The sequence below is a fragment of the Lycium barbarum genome, chromosome 12, assembly GCF_019175385.1.
Source record: "Lycium barbarum isolate Lr01 chromosome 12, ASM1917538v2, whole genome shotgun sequence".
Taxonomy (NCBI): domain Eukaryota; kingdom Viridiplantae; phylum Streptophyta; class Magnoliopsida; order Solanales; family Solanaceae; genus Lycium; species Lycium barbarum.
In genome coordinates this window covers 953328-967689 of record NC_083348.1, presented here as the reverse complement: position 1 = coordinate 967689, position 14362 = coordinate 953328, and positions in this window count along the sequence as shown.

Genomic DNA, 14362 nt, shown 5'->3' with positions numbered 1-14362 from the left:
AATCTTGGAAGGTCAAAAAATGTGTAATTCATTTGTTCCTTTGATAACTATGCTACCCTACTTTTTTTTTTCTTTTTTTTTTGTAGTGGGAGGTATAAAGGCATCAAATTCTGAAACTGCCTGCTAAATAAAGGCCAATAATGTTGGTTTGTGTTATTAGTATTGTTACTATACTTGATTCTTTGATAACTATGCTAATATACTTGATTCTTAGTTTAGAGGCCAATAATGTTGGTTTGTGTTATCAGTATTGTTAGAAAATTAAGAAGACGGAATCGAAGAAGAAAGGCTTTGACGTTTTCCATCTTGTTCTCCACGAGACTTTATAAATGACAGAGAAGAAGAAATTGCACTAGGGAGATAGCATCATATTTCCATAAACGGATAATTCAATGGTCCGGTGAGAAAGTAGAAATGTGAACTTTAGATAAATTTCTCCTACATTATAAATTTTGCTGTCCACATATAAACAGGACTAGCATTGCCGTCTTTAATACTGAACCATGTGCGACACAAAACAAAAAAGGTGGTATCTTATAGTTTGTTCACAACAACTCAATGATACCGACTTATACAAATTTGGCATAAGCATTACATTTAGATACAACATGATAATCATTTGTTCCTTTAATAACTCGACTAGTTTTTTTATTTTTATTTTGGGTATTGGGAGGTATAAAGGCATCAAATTTTGAAACAGCATGATAAACATATACATATACTTGATTCTTAGTTTAAAGGCCAATAATGTTGGTTTGTGTTATCTGTTAATAAATTGAATGATTTCTAGCAATATTTGCACCTGTAGATTATACATGTCTATTTGAAGCTTAAACGTTGTCACAAAGGCAGAACCAGAATTTTAACTTTATGGTTAGGACTCAAATTCTAACACTTCGCGTCTAATTTCCCCAGTTAGCAATTCGTTATTTGTACGTAGGGACTTTTAACACATATAGAAAGTCTAAACCTGTAGGTTCTTCACTAGATCCACCCCTGCATTGTTATGTTCAGCCAGTTGGATGGGACGGAAAAACAACTTTAAAAGCACTGTAAATTAGCAATAATATCTAGCACTTGGCATCTGTTATAATTTTCGCTCCTTGGATAATTGTATGCTAGATAGTTTGAAACAAAGCTTAAAAGAATTTTTTTCACAATCAAGTCGTCTAAAGATAACTATAGGTGACTCTTTATAATAAGTGAAATTAATAACTTGAAAATCAAGGTAAACCAAACATGTTAAATTATACCGACAATGGACTTTATGCTATCAGTATATAGAAGTTAAATTCGTTCAAATATGAAGGGAGTTAAGGAAAGTCACTAAAATATAATAGAGTACCTGGCTCGAATGCCACTTGGAAAGACAATTTCTGAATCCTTAACTTCATGGTGCTACACGAGTTGGCCATATATGATCCAATACAAGTATACAACTAAGATCATTTGGCGAAGATAAGAAGCTCTTTTTTGTGTTTTGGCTTCCCACTCGGTGTTCGATATCCATTTCGAGGCCCGACTAATTCCTACTTGTGTGGCATATTACCCAGGAAGCGCTCCTCTAAGGATTTGTTTTTTCATTTTTCGAGTTACGAACACGAGCTGGTTAAGAATGGAGGGATTGTATTCATCTCATCACAACTGTTGTTGGTAAGATAAAAAGATTTTGTACTTGATGGATGTCTTGTTCTGTATTTGCCTAGTTGATGTTGCAAATGGACTCTTCCAATAGCTAAATACTAGGTCATTTGGACTTATGTCCCTATTTTGTGTTGGTCTTTAAATTCCCCCCTCAAGAGATATAACGTTTTCATGAGGCAAAAGTTTATATTTTTGTATCATAATAATCCACAAGTTATATCCCGCACCCTTAAAAAATTATGCCCGTTAGTCATAAGTGCAATTTTGAAGGACAAAAAATATAGACCATTACATTCAAAGGGCAAAAATAAAAGACCAGCCCATTTGAAGGACAAACCGTGCCATTTGTTCCCTAATACCTAACCATATATTGTTGTATGAAAAATCAAGTTGCCAAAACTTAATGGGCTTTTAGAAGCTGCAAAAGAACATATAAAGAAAATATAAAGTGTCACCACTGAATTTCACAAGTCGTGTGGGCACCTACCTTTCCCACCTCGGTAGGCGAACCCTTAAATCAACATTCACAAGTAATAGAAAATCGCAGAAGAAGTAAAATAACATAAGTCTCATAATATGCTATAATATAAATAAGTGCGGAAGTAAAGGAAATCCACCTCAGTATCTGGTCTGGTCATAAAAGAGCATCTAAATCCGAATACTAAAAGTCTGAACAATAATACATAAGTAGTTCCAAATCATGTCTCAGAATAGAAAACAAGACATAAGTAATAGAAGAGTCTTCAACGCCGGCGGACGCCATGCTCATCTTGGAAACTCGAGTGGAAGCTGAAGAGTCGATCAGCCACAAGTCAGAGAAGTAGATCCGACCTGGTACTCTACATTCATAAAAGAATGTAGCAAGTGCAGGTTAGTACAAACAACAGTATTGGTAGGCATCATCAGCCGACTAAGCATAGTTAACACAATTCAGAAAATAAGACAGATAAGCAAATAAACCAACCAAGAATGAGACAATATAATCGTAACCGAGTATCCGTCATCACCGATGTAAACATCTAACCCCAATACAATAAGTCTGAGTACATCCGATTCGAACCAATCACCACGATAGAATCATCACAAACTAATCATCACAACACAATTACCACAATCCAGTCATCACAACATCTCACTCAAGTCACAATGCAATGCAGTGCAATAATGGTATGAATGTGATGCCATGCCATACAAATGAGGTGTACATATGTACTCCGGACGAATATATCGACGTCTCGATAGCATAATCAGTATGACTCGTGAAGTCTAAGTGCCTCCCATTCCGGATCTTTGCCCAACGGACAGACGGGACCCTGGCTAATTGCTCACAGGGGAGTCTCACCGGCACTACCCTGAGGGACCCGCGGAGTCCATGCACTAACAACGATTTCGGGATAACATCGAAATCGGCCATGCAACAACGATGCCCGAATATAACCATCGGACATCGGCCTCCTCATAATCACTCAAAAAAGTCTGTCAAATATCAGTTTCATAAATCAACGATTCCGAAATTGAACCTCGGACATCGGCCTCCTCACAATCACTCAAGTAAAAGTGTTTATCAAGTATCACTTTCATATAAACAACGATTCCGAAATGGATCTTCGGACATCGGCCTTTTCACAAACACTTAAGTAAAAAGCTTATCAAATATTAGTTTCGCTCAATCAACGATACTGGATCATCACCGGATATCGGCCATGCATGATAAATATGAGAAATGTGTGCAGTACATATGTCAATCATCAACAATCAAGCACAATATCACAAGTACCTCAACAGGGCACGCCAACAATGCATCACATCACAATACCAACTGTGGGTATGCCAACATATATCAAAGCAAGCACTAACAGTGGGTACGCCAACAGTATATCAATAATCTTAAGTAACAACAGTGGGTACACCAACAATATATCCAAGTACAAACACCAACAACGGTATGCCAATCTTATCTGAAACAGGACAACAAGTAGAATTCGATATCTACCAACTACACATGGCATCAAGCCAACACAATTTAACAATCAAACACATATAATAGGGTGGCTAGTCCCAACACACATCAGGGCCCAACCTAAGGCGATATCCATCCCAACTTCACACCCGAAGGTTCAGTTGCTGTCTCCGACATTATAATCTAAATATGTGATTCGCTATACGAAGTCTCACCAAAGGTAAACCATAACCTACCTGGACTGCCGAACTGCAACACCAATAAGTCACTCTTTGGTCTTGCCCTTCCTCTGAAGCTCAAAGTAGTCTAAGCATAATCGAATTCTATATTAGAAATCATGAAGAATGATACTAAGATTGCTATGATATCAAGTAGGTCCATCTTAACCTAGAAATTGGAAAATGGGCCCATAAGGGCAAAACGAGAAATTCGCGGGTAAAATACCAAATTGAATCCTAGGTAATCATAACCTAACCATTAATTGTTGATTTAATGAAAGAATTGCCCCAAATATGATTTCAAGTAAAAACCCCCAAATTGGGTATGAACCCTAATTCTCTAAATCCGAAATACAACGTTAAAAGTGGAATATATGAGGTTACTAAGCTTAGATTCATCACATTTTAACATCAACATCATCAATTTATCAATTATAATCCTAGGGAAAAGTCCCCCAAAACCCTCCTTCAAATTCCATTTCTAAGGGATTGGAAAATGGAAGGGAAAATTCTAAGATGATAGTGATTAATGAGGAGTAAAGGATTAGACAAGGTTTTACCTCCAAGAATTTCTTCAATTTGACTCCAAGAACAGTATCCCTAAGCTCCAATATCGAGATATGAAATAATGAGGGTCTAAGCCTCATTTACTGGATTTAACTGCCCGTCACCCGCTACAGTGGTATTGTGACCGCCCCAGCGGCGCCACCTCAGCGGCCACTTGTCCGCTTCAGCGGTCAAGCTAAAAAGGCTTGGACCGCTTCAGCGGCAGGGCTACCTCCCCAGCAATGCCGCTGCTGCAGTGTTGGTGCCGCCAAAGCGGGCACCAGACACCGGAACCTGGCCAAGCTTTTTCGTTTCGATCCGATTTTTCGACTAACTCCCGAGGCCATCTGCTCACATACCAGATACATAGTCCCACATAAAAATGCGATACGAATGCGCCTGTGGCCTCGGAATTTCTAACGGAAGTCTCGTTGACCGAGTCAACCACTGATCCCTTAAGTCCCAATTCCCATCCAATGTCCCGAAATGCATCTGAATGCATTGGGAAACAGACCAAATGCACACACAAGTTCTAAACGACTATCCGGACTTCTCGGAATTGATGGAATTCCGAAAAAGGTTCGTTTGCCCAAAAGTTAACTTTGGGTCAACCACTTTCACTTTAAAGCCTATATTTTCACCAAAATTGCCGACTCCGGCCTAGACACCTCGGAAGCGTGTCAACGGATCCCCTCAGGTCAAAAGGAAGCTAATCAATGCTCGGGAAAGGGCGAAGACGCCGAAAGGGTATAACGACGAAACAGGTCGTTACATAAAGACAATGCATTTTTCTAAGATTCAATATGTGATTGATTAAATGACATTTGTATCAACTAAATTAGACATGTTTAATTAAATATCACAAGGATCACGAACAAAGTCTTCATTCTATAATGAGTAAGGGATCACAAGTGCCTTTTTTTTTTGAAAAAAAAAATATTTTTATTACATAGGGGGAAGAGGAAGGGGAAATGGAGGAGAGGATTACAATGTAGGGATTCGAACCCTCACCAACAAGGTGAAAGTTCAGGTAGCCAATCAACTGAGCTACTAAGTCCTTACGGATCACGAATGTGTCGATTTTCCTTTTAAAGCTTTTATATTAGTTGTAAATGCCTAACTTTCGCAAATACAACAATATTTGACTAATTGTCAATGAAAAATGGCCCGATGATTGTACCGTGTATGGGTGGAACAGTAGAAGTCAAAATCAAGTGGGCAGGGACCGCACAAAGTAAGCCCACAAAAGCACACTTTGCATTTTATTTTTACTACTATTTAGAAGAGGGAGTGTGGGGCACTTCGTCGTCTGCCTTCGTCGTCAAAAAAGCTAAAAGTAAAACAAACAAAGTGGAAAATGTCAAATTGAGACATCAACGTAGGACCCACATGGTCATGATGCAGAGCTTTGGATATTGCAAAGCCAATGCGTGACATTCAAATACAAGTGGATCCAGTGTATAGCAAGTTAATACCCACGTGAACAAGTGATAAGGCATCAAGTACAACATTTTAAGGCATACAAATCTTGAAACAACAACTAAAATTAAAAAAAAATTATGGGCCCCATATATATTAAACAACAACTAATATTAAAAAAAATTGTGGGCCTTATATTAAACACCAACCAGTATTAAAAAAAGGAAGAAAAAAAGTGGAACCCACCACATCGAAACTCACGGAAAAAAAAGTGGACCCTATATTAATAAAATCAAGCAATATTAAAAAAAAATGAATCCCATATTAAAAAAACAAACAATGTTAAAAAAATTGTGGGCCCCATATTAAACATTAACCAGTATTAAAAAAAAAAAAAAAGTGGAACCTACCACATCCAAACTCACGGGAAAAAAATGGACCCCATATTAACAAAATCAAGCAATATTAAATTAAAAAAAAGTGAATCCCATATTAAAAAAACAAACAATGTTAAAAAAAATTGTGGGCCTCATATTAAACACCAACCAGTACTAAAAAAAAAGAGAAGAAAAAAAAGTGGAACTCACCACATCCAAACTCACGGGAAAAAAAAGTGGACCCTATATTAACAAAATCAAGCAATATTAAAAAAAAAAAAAGTGAATCCCATATTAAAAAAATAAAAAATGTTAAAAAAAAGTGCTTAGAAAATCAAACAATTAAATCAATAATGATGGACTCATTGCCACATGCGTATCAACCCATTAGTGAGAGTAAATGAAATTATTGTACAACAACATACTTAAAATACTTATATATTAAAATAAGATAGAATTTAATTACTTTTTCATTTTTTCCTCACTCTAATAAATGTGAAAAGAGATTAATGTCATAAAAGAAAAAATAATATTAAATGGAGATCAAATAATTAATAAGGTAAATTAGTGAAATTATAATTCTAATTGACGTTTCCTTAAAAAATCGTGTAAAAAATAACATGACAAGTAAAATGAGTTAAACAAAAAATATTTACTAAAAATTAAAAAATTGAAGTTCTTCATTTAAATAGAAAATCAAATTTCTACTTTGTTTCATTTTAAACATGTAAAATTAATATAATAATTTTAATTAGAATTATCCAAATCAAAATTTGATAAAAAAATTATATGTATTACTTTACTATTACTACTATATAGAAGAGCCGGTTTAGGCAAGATCGTCGTCCGTGTTCGGTCCTACTTTTTTATTTAAGGGTAAAAGAATCCTTTGTGGTTCCACCCACTTTTTTATTTAAGGGCAAAAAAATGACATTTTATACTTTATATTACCAACTCTTCTAAAAAGTAGATAAAAATACTTTATTATATTTCTATTTTTCTACTATATAGAAGCATCGGTTTACCCATGCTTCGTCGTCAGTCACTCTTAAAAAAAATAAGGTGGATCTCATACTAAAAACACCAAACAATATTAAAAAAATAAAAAAAGGAAAAAAATTGGACCCCACCCTCTCCAAACTCATGAAAAAAAAAGTAGACCCCATATTAAAAAACAAGCAATGTCAAAAAAAAAAAAAAAAACGTGCACCCTATATATTAAAAAATCAAACAATATTCATATAATTCCCAAAGTATCCCTATCAAGTCAATAATAGTGGATTCATTGCCACATGCGTATCAACTCATTCGTGGGAGCAAATAAAATTATTGCACAACAAAAACATGGACCCCATATTATTGTTTTTCTTCAAAAGGTTAAGTAGCCAAAATACATACAATTTCCTTTCTTTTATTATATTAGCTTGAGATCTAATCTAGATATTTAATTGCTGTATTTGCTATTCCGCCATATCATTTATTTGTTGTGTTTACTAATATAAATATACTTAAAATATTTATATTTTAAAATAAGATAGAATTTAATTACTTTTTCATTTTTATTCTTACTCTAATAAATGTGAAAAGATTAATATCAAATGGAGATCAAATAATGAATAAGATAAATTAGTAAAATTATAATTCTAATTGACGTTTCCTTAAAAAACCATGCAAAAGACAACATGACAAGTAAAATGAGCTAAACCGAGAATATTTACCAAAAATTAAAAAATAGTATTTCTTCGTTTAATTAGAAAATCAATTTCTAATTTGTTTCATTTTAAACATGTAAAATTAATTTAATAATTAGAATTAGAATTATCCAAATCAAAATTTGATAAAAAATAATAAGTATTTTACACCTTTAAATTAATCGAATTAAAATTGAAAGTATCAATTGATGCTTAAGTATTGCTATTGTTTTATCTCAAAGAGAGGAAAATAGTTTCCTTTTAAACAAGTCTTCTCTTTTAAAAAGTATTAATAAATTTTTGTCCACTTTGTATTCGTAGCAAACACGAATATAATAAAGTTTTAGATATGGATTACAAACTAAAATGTTATATTAATCGTGTTTGGATAGTGATAATATATATATATATATATATATATATATACAACTACATGCACATAGATACATTATAATCCAAAGTGTTGGGCCCGTGCGCAGCACGGGCATAGGCAATCTAGTATTCTCAATAATTGCCTCCTATAATTACTTGGAAGTTCATTACCTCATCCATTACTATAAATATTTATCGCGAAATGGTGAATGCAGGCATAGTTATTGTACAGGAAATTTAATCACCAGAAGTGTTTTCTTGGGAAATAGTCTCTTTTTCTTAATCATTGAGATTTGATTTTACTCCCTCCGTCTCAAAATATTTGTCGTCCTTACTAAAAATACTTGTCTCAAAATATTTGTTGTTTTATTTAAGCAAGATAAAATTAAGTAGTTTTTTCCCATTTTACCCTTTCATTAATTACAATAAGCTGATTTTGTGAGTTCACATACAATTATTTAAGAGGTTTCAACATTAATGAAGTAAATATTTATTGAGAAGAGAGAATATGATGAAATATGTTAAGAGGTTAAAATAGTCAAAATGCTACCCTTATAAATGTTTTTTTAATGAGCGCGTAATGAAAAATGCGACAAATATCTTGAGACAAAGGGAGTATAAAAATCCATCTTAAACAGAAATAAATGCAAAAACAGAAAATGTTAGAGAAACCGAAGCTAAAGGATGAGAACGTAGTAACTGCCAATGCTTGAAAGCTTCAAAGAAATTAATGATACACCTTTCATTAATAAAACTATTATGTATATCAAAATATTTCGATTTTAAATAGTTTAGGGGGTGATAGGACAAAAAATTAGGTAAGGTGTGTCGTATAAAAAACGCTAATAGGTGAGGGGGTAATGATGCCTTATCCCATAAAACTAAGTTATTGCCAAATATTTAATTTTGCCAACAATATATTTTTTGTTGCAAATAGTTGTTGTCATTTCTATACTTTCTTGCGGTGGTTCCCATGGAAATTAGAAATTGTCTACTTTTACTATATTAGATTGTAAATGGTTACAGACACAGTTGTGGCACTACAAAATTCTAGTAAAAACATCTGCTATACATCTTATATAAGTCAATTATTCTTTTATAAGCTATTGCAAGTATATTATTACTATTTAATCATCCTGTCAAAAGCTATAGCTTGAAGTTGGAATGCGATAGAGCCCTTTCTTTACTTTGCTAGTTATTTATTTTTATTTTAGAGGCAAAAGGAGTGAACCATAATATTATTTCCACATCAGCTACAGAGCCTTTATTTACTTATTTGCTTGTTGAAACTTTCTAGTTCATGAAAAAGAATACGTCCATAACTACAATTATCTACTAATTACTTGTCTAGTATGGACTTTGCACACCCCTTAATAAATAATGATAAATGAAGTGCATAATTTACCATGATACTCATATTAATTGGTGTATAGCCCCGATGGATTTGGAAAATGATTTGAAATGAGTAATTAATGCTAAAGGTAAAACATAAAAAATGTTGACACCCAATTTTGTCCCTCCTTTATTCCAATTCATTTTCTTGAGCTTCTAATATTTATTAATAAACTAAATATCTTATTTTTACTATCACTACATTATTATTATTATTATTATTATTATTATTATTATTATTATTATTATTATTATTATTGTTATCATTATTATTATTATTAAAGTATTATTATTTATTAATAGCTCGTACATTGCTACTTACTTATTACATATTAATCGTAAAACTAACCTAGATAATATTTCTACTTTATTATTACATTACCTATATATTTGTAGTTTCTCTATTATTAGTAAATTTATAACATTAAATTATAGCTTATTACTATTAATTACTAATTGCATGATTATTATTCCGTATATTTCCCAAGTTACTGATATAAAGAAGCTCAAAGAATAAATTAGGATAAGAGGAAAAGGACCAATTAATTCGACCCAAAGCAGTCAAATATTTAGGCCACTTTTTATGTCAAAATCTGTCCATTCTAGCCCAAGTTCGCAACCCATTAGCCAATAGAAGAGTCCAACCCATATTTATTTTAACTCATTTTCTCTAAACCTAATTTCTATGAGCCGCACACATCTCTCTCTCATCTCTTTCCTCTTTCAAGCAAAGATTCATATTTCCACAACAATGGCAGACTTTAAACTATCCCATTTTCGTGCAATACTTTCCTCTCTCATCTTCAACGATTTGGTCAACATAAATGGCCAAAAACACTTTTGAAGTTTTTGGAAAAAATCAACTTTTAGAGATTCGATTTTGATTTCAAACAGCTAATTCATGTAGAAATCCCGCCCAAAAACATCGTAAAAACCCTATCCTCACTCCATAAATGATGATAAGAACACCACCTTACGGGGGGAACTTTTTTAGCCGTCACTCAGCACCTCGAAAATACACGATCATCTTCCAAAACTTGCTTTCCTTTTTCAGTGAACTTTAGCCGCGACAAAGGTATTCGATTCACCCAACTCTAGTTTTGAATTCGTTCTTGAGAAGGAGAGTTAGATTCGAGGCCCCGACGTCCTAGTTCACTGCACCTGCAAGAGGTAAATCCGATCCTACTCTGACTTTCTCTCATTTAAAATTCTGTTTTCGCTTTTAAAATCATGTGTTAGGGTCCTGTTGTATTCAGATTCATTTTGTGACTCAAACATGTGATTAGTCATTGTTTTTGAACCTCTATCGTTTTAACAGTGCACTTTAATAATGTTTGAATATAATAACAGCTATGTGTCACGGCCTTAGTCTTCAACTAAGCGCACGTGCGACACTTGACAAATCGCTCACGTTCTTGCATAACTTGCTCACGATCTTGCTATGTCAAGTTAGCCTAGATTACTACACTCAAGATCGCTAAGGGAATAGTAGGTGAATAAGACAAGAGAAATTTGCTAGAAGGAAGCTTTTTATTAAAGAAGACTTGATTGATTTTTTGCTTGATGGTTTACAAATAAATGACCTCCTATTTATACCACTCACCTAGGGACTAGTATGTAAATAATAATTATTATACAAGTCCCTACATATTTACCAATAAGCCCCTATTCTAGAAATCTCTACACAACTAGACTATTCTAAGGACTTTCTATGCAATTCCATAAGGTTCTAAGGTCTTCCATGAGAAATCTCCATATTTCATTAGAACCTTCTTACATAAGCTAACCTCCTTTCCATGTAAGCATCCACATAAGCTTCCTACATGGCAAAAATAGTTCCACATGGCGCCTAGGTGGCATGATGATGTGGCGGGTCATCACACTCTCCCCCACCCGATGTTGCGACGACCGCGGCGCAATGCTGCTGTATAAACTCTCGAATCTTGTCTTTAAATTGCCACAAGTCTTCGTACCGCCCCCATGCGGCCTCCTCCGGTGATTTCCCCTTCCAATATATAAGGAACATGGCAGTGTCCTTTTTCCCTTGTTTCCGCCTAGCCTAGTAGTCAATGATAGCCTCAATCTCGCTATCGTGTGAGGCGATGACGGTAATCGGTGCATGACTTGACCCTTTTCCGGTTCATGCTCCAACTCAATCTTGTGATCCTGCTCACGCCTAAGAGGCAAGCTCTTAGGTAGCTCTTCGGAAATACCATCTTTGTTTTCTTTGAGCAAATTATCTATCCAAGGCGATGGTGTCTCTTGGGTACCATTATCTTCCTTCAGACTTGTAATGGTTGCCATGAATGTTGGCTCCTCTTTCTTGAGCCCCTCGACAAGCTGCATAACTGAATGTTGTGCATGGCCCTGTTCATGCGACATAGTCACTGTAGGCACTATGCAAGCGCCTTCTCGCTCCATGACCAAGAGACGTTGGAGGTAGGGATCGATCATCGCGTGGCAATGTCTAAAGAATTCTTGCCCCAAAACAATGTCAAAGATATCCATAGTAGTGGCGGTAAAATTTGTCGTACCTTTCCGATCGCCCAATTGGACACCAACGCCATTAGCTACACCACGAGCATTTTCTGGCCTAGCATTCACGGTCTTAACAAGGGCGTTAATTGGAGCGAGCTTCAACTCTAGTCTCTTCGCTGCAGCCTCGGTCACAAAATTATGAGTCGCCCCAGTGTCTACCAGTGCACGAGCGGGCTTGTTATTGATGGTCAGATCCACGTACTGGTTTTTATTATCATTGGTTGGACTATCTTGCTTCGCGACAGCGCCACATAGTCTAATTGTCCCCAACTGTGCGATTCCCGTACTCTGTGTTTGCGTTTGCTCATGACTTTCACGTACCATAGCACTAATGTTCTTCAGGTCAGGGAAATTTTTGAAGCTGTGCGGCCCTCCACATAAGTAGCATCCCTTCTTCTCGTTCTGCGCCTTCTTTTCAACATAGCCCTGACGACCACCTGACTTCTTGCCATCGAACATATTTGCATTTTGAGTCTTGGAGTATTGTTGTTGTGACTCCTGTCTCTCGCCACGGTCTCCCCCATCTTTGGCATCGCTACCCCTTGACTCATTGCCTTGGCCTTTGCCGTGCTTGTCATGCATGAAGTCCATCAAAGACTCGGCCTCCAATATGGCGTGGTCTATGTCTGCGACTTGACGGCGTTGCAACTCCTGCTTAGCCCAATTTTGCAACCCGTCTATAAAGTGAAACAACAAGTCATCGCTAGTAAGATTGGGAATTTGAAGCATAAGGGTGGTGAACTCCTTGACATAGTCGCGGATGCTCCCTGTCTGCTTCAACTCTCTAAGTTTGCGCCTTGCCTCGTACAAGACATTATTTGGATAGAACTGTCGCTTGAACTCATTCTTGAATTGATCCCACGTGTTGATTGTGTATAGACCTCTGTCAGTATCAGCGACCTTTCTTCTCCACCATAGCATGGCAGTCTCTGTTAGGTACAACACAACGGTATTGATCTTGGCCTCATCGTCCCTTACTTTGCCATGCTTGAAATAGTTCTCCAAGTGCCAAACAAAGTTCTCCACCTCTAGTGCATCACGAACCCCTTTGAACACTGGTGGCTTAGGAGCCTCGATCTTAGCCTCCCTCATCACGACAACATTGTTGGCTGCCTCGGTCACACCAACGTTGACCTGCTCTTCGAGTGCCACTATCTTTGCCTTCATGGCATCGATAGTACTCCACGCCTCCATGAGTCTGCACTCTAAGGCAGTGATGGTTTGCTTTACCTCAATCTCAGCCTGCATGTGCCCTTCTAAGTCATTTCGGATGCTTTCAATCTCTTCAAGAGTATGCCCCTCAAGAATGCTAAGAATGCCCTCCACCTTGCCCAAACGTTGGCCAAATATATCGATGGCTTCCATCCCCACGTTAACCTTCATAACCCACTCTTTACCGAGCGAGACGTCCTCGGACAGGACCTCCATGTCATCCTCGCTCGCCTCAGTGGTAGATGGTTCTTGGGATGTAAACCCTTCATTTGGCACAACCTCTGGCGGCACCTCCTGGCTCTTGTTGGCGTCATTTTTCTTTTTGTTATGGCCCTTCTTGCCAGCAGCATCCTGGATGACGTTGGCTTGGGTTTTAGTAACATTGATTTCTCCGTCGTTTGTCATTCCCTCAGTTGTAACCTTCGCTCTGATACCACGTTGTCACAGCCTTAGTCTTCAACTAAGCGCACGTGCGGCACTTGACAACTCGCTCATGTTCTTGCACAACTTGCTCACGATCTTGCTATGCCAAGTCAGCCTAGATTACTACACTCAAGATCGCTAAGGGAATAGTAGGTGAATAAGACAAGAAAAATTTGCTAGAAGGAAGCTTTTTATTAAAGAAAACTTGATTGATTTTTTTGCTTTGATGGTTTACAAATAAATGACCTCCTATTTATACCACTCACCTAGGGACTAGTATGTAAATAATAATTATTATATAAGTCCCTACATATTTACCAATAAGCCCCTATTCTAGAAATCTCTACACAACTAGACTATTCTAAGGACTTTCTATGCAATTCCATAAGGTTCTAAGGTCTTCCATGAGAAATCTCCATATTTCTCTAGAACTTTCTTACATAAGCTAGCCTCCTTTCCATGTAAGCATCCACATAAGCTTCCTACATGGCAAAAATAGTTTCACGTGGCGCCTAGGTGGCATGATGATGTGGCGGGTCATCACATATGTCCCTAATCAAAGTTTAAGTA